Source organism: Sciurus carolinensis, chromosome 3 (assembly GCF_902686445.1).
Source record: "Sciurus carolinensis chromosome 3, mSciCar1.2, whole genome shotgun sequence".
NCBI lineage: Eukaryota > Metazoa > Chordata > Mammalia > Rodentia > Sciuridae > Sciurus > Sciurus carolinensis.
The window spans coordinates 43,742,323-43,749,653 of NC_062215.1; the positions used below are offsets into that span (position 1 = coordinate 43,742,323).

At 39.7% G+C, this 7,331-nt stretch overlaps 1 protein-coding gene across 18 annotated transcripts in view; it reads right to left on the reverse strand.

Moving 5' to 3' along the window:
- Positions 1-7,331, reverse strand: part of Ncor1 (nuclear receptor corepressor 1) — a 168,634-nt gene extending 161,303 nt beyond the window's left edge. For all 18 annotated transcript variants that reach the window (XM_047546882.1, XM_047546879.1, XM_047546880.1 and 15 more), the window contains exon 1: positions 7,135-7,331. The gene's annotated coding sequence lies outside the window, so the exon portion shown is untranslated. The remainder of the gene's footprint in view (positions 1-7,134) is intronic.

Here is a 7,331-nt window from a genome sequence, read left to right on the forward strand (position 1 = left end):
AATTAAATGTCAAACCAGAGGCTGTGGAGTATGCCTGTAGTCTATAAGTTGAGGCAGGACTGCTTGAGACCAGAAAAATCAAGGCCAGCCTGGGCAACAGAGTGAAATCTTACCTCTTAAAAAAAGAAAACCATCACCATCACTGCCATCATCATCATCAAAGAGTCAAAATTTCCCAGAAAAAAATGTAACCTCAATATATCCTGTTTTCATACAGTGTGTACATGATAAAGCAAAAGAACAAAAAAACAAAACACAAAAGGTCAAACTTTTATTCCTCAAACAGACATCGTGAGTTAATAATTTTGTTAATCTTGACTTTTTCTTCTTCTATTGCTCCTTACTAATCTAAAGGATTTAGGGGTTTGGGGTTTTTTTTTTTGTTTTTTGTTTTTTTTGTATTTTTTGTGGTGCTGGGGGATTGAACCCATGGGCATACTAGGCAAGCACTCTACCAACTAAGCTACATCCCCAACCCAAGGATTTAGATTTTCTTTTTTTAGTTATAGATGAACGCAATACCTTTATTTTTATTTAGTTTTTAAGTGGTGCTGAAGATTGAACCCAGTGCCTCGCGCATGGTAAGCAAGAGCTCCACCACTGAGCTTCAGCCCCAGCCCAAGGATTTAGTTTTTGCTGTAAAACTACTAGGCTATACTATTCTTCCAAAAGAATCCCCAAATTCTATCATAATCCTATCAACGAACCATTCCAGATTTCAAATTCACAATTTTTTCCTAGCGCTGAAACTACTCCAAAATTTCCTGCATATGTAAAGCTAAAACATTCTGACATTCTTTTTTTTAATATATATTTTAGTTGTAGGTGACACAATACCTTCGAACCCAGGACCTCACGCATGCTACCACCGAGTCACAACCCCAGTCCCCATTCTTGCATTCTAATATAGTTATCTATAAGTATTCTCTGTATGATCCAATCCCATGTTTACTTTCTCTTCCTCCACAAAATTCCAATGAAGTGACAAATATTTTTGAAAGAAATGCTTTGATAATTAGCTAATTACGAACATGTTATTTCACTGACATTGGTGAAATTTCTACCTGTATTTCAATTTCCAAAAATTACTCAACATCAAATTGCCATACACATATCAGACATCTACTACAACCACTACACTAACCCTAGCTACTAGACTCTCTTCTGTGCACTCAACAAATAATTACTACTCCTGAGTGCGGGTATTACTCTATAGGAATTTTAAAACCAAGTCAGATACACACATGCCTACAAAAAACTTACGGTCTGGTGGAGACTAATCGGACATGTACCCAAGTAATTATGACACTACAATAGACCAAAAGTAAACCTTCAAGAATTTCAATAACACCAGGCCCAATGAGGCATGCTTTTAACAACCAGCAACTAGGGAGGCCGAGGCAGCAGGATTACCAAGTTAGAGGCCAGCCTCAGCAACTTAGCAAGATACTGTCTCAAAATATAAAATAAGGGGGCTGGGGTTGTAGCTCAGTGGTAGAGGGCTTTCCTAGCTCAAGGAGGCAGGTACTGGGTTTGATTCTCAGCACCATATAAATAAAAATAAATAAAATAAAGGCATTGTGTTCATCTAGAACTAAAAATAAATGTTATAAAGGGCTGGGTGTAGCTCAGAGGTTAAGCCCCTAGGTTTAATCCCCATACCAAAAAAAAATTCCCATTATATAAGTCATATAGACTTTAGAGGGAATAGGAAGGAGACTTCCTGATTGAAGTGATGCATGATTAAATCCTTGAAAAATAGTAGTGGGGTTTGGAAGAGTGTGATAGAAAAGAGCACTCCATAAAAGAGCACAGTACAGGAAAAACCAAACTTTTTTTTTTTTTGGCGGGGGCTGAGGAGATTAAAACCAAAGGCACTTTACCACTCAGCTACATTCCCAGCCCCTTTTATTTTTTTTTTAATTTTGAGACAGGGTCTCACTAAGTTGCTTAGGGCCTCACTAACTTGCTGAGGCTGATACTGAACTTATGATCCTCCTGCCTCAGCCTCCCAAGTCACTGGGATTACAGGCGTGCGCCACAGCACTGGGCAAAAACCAAACTCTTAATACAACATGAAATAGGTGTATTGTTTAATAGCCCAAACAGAATAAACAAATATGTCATGCCTCAGTGTTTACAAAAAGATTATCACCTTAAAGAAAATATATTCCTTTTCCTTTAATTTTATGACACGAATATCTTTATAAAACTAATATTACAGAGTTGAGGTAGATAGCATGTACAAGGCCTGGGGTTTGAACCCCAGCACTATAAAAAAAAAAAAAAAGAGAGAGAGAGAGAAAGAAAAAAAAACTGATATTACAAATGAACTTTTCAACATAGCATTAAGAATACAGTTCGTAGCTGGGCACAGTGGTACGCACCTGTAAGCCAGCAGCACAGAGGCTGAGGCAGGAGGAATATAAGTTCAAAGTCAGCCTCATCAACTTAATGAGGCCCTAAGCAACTTAGTGAGAACTTGTCTCAAAATAAAAAATTAAAAGAACTGAGGTTGTGGCCCAGCAGTAAGCATCCCTGGGTTCAATCCCTAATACCAAAAATAGAACATAGTTCATGGTCTGGAGATGTACCTCAGTGGCTGAGCTCTAGCTAAGCTTTTAGATGCCTAGCACTAAAAAAAAAAAAAAAAAAAAAAAAAAAAAAAAGAAGAAGAAGAAAAGAAAGAAAAAAAAAGTCATAAATGTCTTATTTAGTCAAGTTTTTATATAACAATTGAAATCCCTTATATTTAAAAAATATCCAAAAGTCAAATTAAGTGAAATAAGCAATAGCTGATTTATAAAATAATTTAACCTACTTCTTTAGGTTTCAGAGTTTCCTAATCACTGGCATAAGAAAATTTCCATCACTGTAATACTTGAATGCAATGAAGCATAGCTAAATCCAGGTAATCTCAAAGACAGCCTGGGCAATTTAGCAAGACTTTGTCTCAGAATACAATAAAAAGGACTGGGGATATGGCTGGTGGTAGAGGAGTTGCCTAGCATGTTCCTGGGTTCAATTCTCAATACTTAATATTTTTTGATGAAAAGATATTCATCAAAATAGATTAAAAATTAGTCAGAGGCACACACCTGCAATCCCAGCAGCTTGGGAGGCTGAGGCTGAGGCAGGAGAATCACAAGTTCAAAGCCAGCCTCAGCAACTTAGTGAGGCCCTGAACAACTCAGCAAGACCCTGTCTCTAAACAAAATATAAAATATGGCTCAGGAAGTGGGTCAGTGCCTCTGGGCTCAATCCCCAGTACAAAAAAAAAAAAACTAAATAATTTTCTAGTTATCACCATGCCACTGACATAGATCAATACCATTTTTTTTCAAATTATATTTTCATTGCAGAAATGTAATATTATAAAGAATTTTTGATACTTAAGCTGAATATCCAAAGTGATATCTCATTCTCCATTCACTCCAATTTTTAAGTACCAGTCATCACACTGAATCATTCCCTTGATGATATGGTAAAATGGAATGAGCACTATACTAGATGTCAGAAACTTGGCTTCTGACACTGCCCATTTGCAACAACTTAGGCAAATCATTTCATTCTCAGCTTATTCAGACTTTGAGTTTATTCAAAAGTAAAACTAAATCTAAGACTCTACTCTCTATAATTCTATAAATCATTAGCATTTTGTTTTAATCAATTTAGTTTGATTTTGAGATCACTTAAATAAAAGTAACAGCAGCACACATGAAAGAATTAAACTGCCTAAAGAACTCCACAGGAACACTGTTTTGTAAGGTATCAGACTTTCAAATGCAAAGGGTGGGGGGAGTAGATTATATCAAAAGACTATCCAAGTAATATTTTTGATCACACAAGTTCCTGGGGCAGCAGAAATGGTAGAACAGTATAAACGTTCAAGGAAAAACACTACCACAAAAATACCAAAATAAAAAACAGATGCTCAACACATTATTACTGCTACATTACAGAAGCTTTTCAGTTTTTCAATACTCTTAAGAAGTCGTGATAGAAAAAGAAATACTTTCTTAACCATCAAAATTACCTTTCATGCTGGGCAGAGTGGTGCATGCCTGTAATCCCAGCAATTTGGGAGGCTGAAGCAGGAGCATCCCAAGTTCAAAGACAGCCTCAGCAACTTGGTGAGGCCCTACGAAATTCAGCAAGACCCTATCTCTAAACAAAATATTAAAAAGGGTTGGAGATGTGGCTCAGCGGTTAAGTGCTCCCGAGTTCAATCCCTGGTACCAAACACAAATAAATAAATAATCTTTCACATCGTCAATTCTGAAATATACGATGTAGCAGGCAATCTGAAGACTGAGTTATTTGTGGATATAACTGATCTATCCAACTATGCTTTATGCCTTTATAGCATTTAGTAATCTGCCCTGAACCTAAAAGCCACCTCACATTTATTGTACAAGTGAATAATCTAAAATTCACGAACCTGTCATATACAAATCTGTATATAATAAATTCTGATGACACTTTACTACTTGCTTTATACTATATTCTAAGAAAATTCAATATGTGAAGGAAAAAAAAAAAAAGGAGTCTGGTGCTATAACACATGCCTATAGTCCCAACTACTCGGGAGGCAAGGCTTAAACCCAGGATATAAGGCCAGTCTGGACAAGACACCAGAATCCCACCTCAAAATAAATAACAACAGATGAAGTAACTACAGAGTTTTATCATTTCTAGGCACAAATAAGAATCTGAAATTACAACTAAGATAGATCACAAAATATAAATAAATTGCATAACAAAAACCTAAAAAACTAACAAGCCAGAGTGGCACATACCTGTAAATCAGGGGACTTGGGAGGCTGAGGGTAGAGAATGGCAAGTTCCAGGCCAGTCCTAGAAACTTAGCTGGTGATGTAGTTCAGTGGTAAGGCACCCTTGGGTTCAATCCCCAATACCAAAAATAAAAAATAAAATAAAACTGAGTATCAAATAGTCTGATATTCACCTACATCAATCCCTAGTCAATCCAAAGTCCTTTGCTTCCTTAAAGCAAAAAACAGTGGCAAGAAACTCTCAATTCAAAAATTGTTTAATGCTTTAAAAACTTGAGTAATTTAAACTTGCCTAGGCTTGGGACAAATTTTCACTCAAACTGTCAGAATTTCATAGTTTGTATTTTAAACCAATAGAACAGTCCAAACACTTAAGTTTTACTATATTTTTTAAATCCACAAAAGCATCAAGTTAAAAATATATATTTCTCTAGAGGCAGTGAAAAGAATTACAGCTTCCATCAATATGTCACAGCAGATAACAGGTGCATTCTGATAAGTTGTAATGGGAATACATTTGTCTAACTAGATTCCTATGTTTATTCATTCAACAAAAAAATTTGCAGTGTCAAACCCCCCCCCAACAGATGCTTAAACAGAGATAAAATCAGAGAAGGGCCTATCCTGCTCTCAAGAGATAAACAGAACATAAATACTGACAGTACAAGGTAGAAAGTGTAAGCACAGAGAGAGATAAGCAGATAAAGCAATACAGGATCTCAGAGGGAGTTGTTACTACCTCACAGAAACACAACCCTTTCGATCTGTTTAAAGCAATTTCATAAATGTTAACTCCCTTTAGGCTCACAATAGCCGACCCTAGGTGGGTAGATGTTTTCCTAATAATATAGATGAGGAAACTAAAGCACAGAAAGGTTGATAAGGTTTCAAAATGTCACAGTTACAAGAAGAATCAGAACTCTTAGTATTACATTTTCTCTAGGGGAGTAGTTCAACATATGGCACATCTTTTGTAAAAGGAAAGAGTATTTTGGTATTTAAGTAATCATTTCCTAGTGTGTGTGTATTATACACACACACACACACACCTTGATTCTCATTAACAGGTGTGCTTAAGGCAAGACAAGCAACTGGAAACTGTAAGTATTAAAATGAACTTCCAGTGGATTTTAACAGCAATTTGTGGTTATTTCTTCTGTAATTTTTACCTATGTCTAAATAAGATTCTAAAATAAATCTGATCCTGAGTCCAGGCAAGTGCAAGTTGGTTTATTCAATAAGTATCTTTATGAAAGTACACATCGAAGTATTTCCCTGAAACTACTAAAACTTAAATACTGTCATGCCACCAAATTTTCAGTGACCCAGAATCATCAGCAGTTATTAATCAGAATATACTGAAGGAAGGAATGAATATGTATAGGCATTTTTAAAATCCCAGACCTGTTGCTCTCTGAACGTTCAGCCAGCCTCACATCACTGGCGCACGAGGGGGTACACAAGAAATGTAAATTTCAATATAATTAGGACGTAATTAGTGAAGCAAATCCGAGGACGGTGAATATACTAATCCCAAAGATTAGAATGACCCATACCCCTACTCTCCAAGGTTAACTCTGTTGAAGAGGCATTGTGGCATGAAACTCTTGACATTTCCTAGGCAAATACTTCTCATAAATACCATTTATTCCCATCTATTCTTTTAATACATGACTACTCCTGATCCAGGTAATTCGAAGAATTCAATCACCTCTCCGTTAAGGCTGATTTCTCAATTATATTTTTTCAAATCCCTCACTTGGCAGACGAAAACACCAACAATAAACGGCGGAAGGTATAGGGTTCGGATCTTTGCCAGCTACCCACCCTTCGCCATTACACACTGAAGTGGTCAGGTCAGAAGGTGAACTACTCGGCTCTTCACGCACTTGTCTATCGCTGTCACCCTCACAAACCCTCCACACTCCCAAGACCGCCACTAACTCCGCCTCGGAGTGAGTCCAGGCCCGCCACCTGCGCCGGCCCCGCCCGGGGACCCTTGGCCCTCGCGTTCCCCTCGGCCAACCCTGCAGACTCCCCTCGCCCTTTCCCCACAGGACACGTCGGGGTCGGCCCCGGCCTGGCCGCAGCCCATTCTTCTTCCAAACTCCAGAAGCCTCCACTCTCCCAGCCCGAGCTCTCCGCCGCGCCCGACTCGCCCCTGGGCTGCCGAAGGGAAGGAGCTGGCAGCTGGGACCGGTCCCGACCTGGCGGGGCCTAAGAAGCCCCTCTCTGGGCCGAAAAGCTGCCCCCACAGCTGGTGCCCTGGGAGTCCTCGGAAGCCCCCGGGCAAGCAGGGGCCCGGAGGCCGGCGCTGCGGGTGCCGGGGCCTACTCACCGGGAGCTGGCAGAGCGTGGGAACCGGCGCGCCCCCCGGCCTGAGCAGGAGAACGGGGCCCCGGCGCGCGGCCCTACGCCGGGACCTCGCTCGGCGCGGCGAGCAGACACTCACTCTAGCCGCCGCCGCCGCCGCCGCTGCGGCTGCTTCGCCACCTTGGCCGCCATCTTGACTCAACCCCTCTCCCTCCCCCTAGC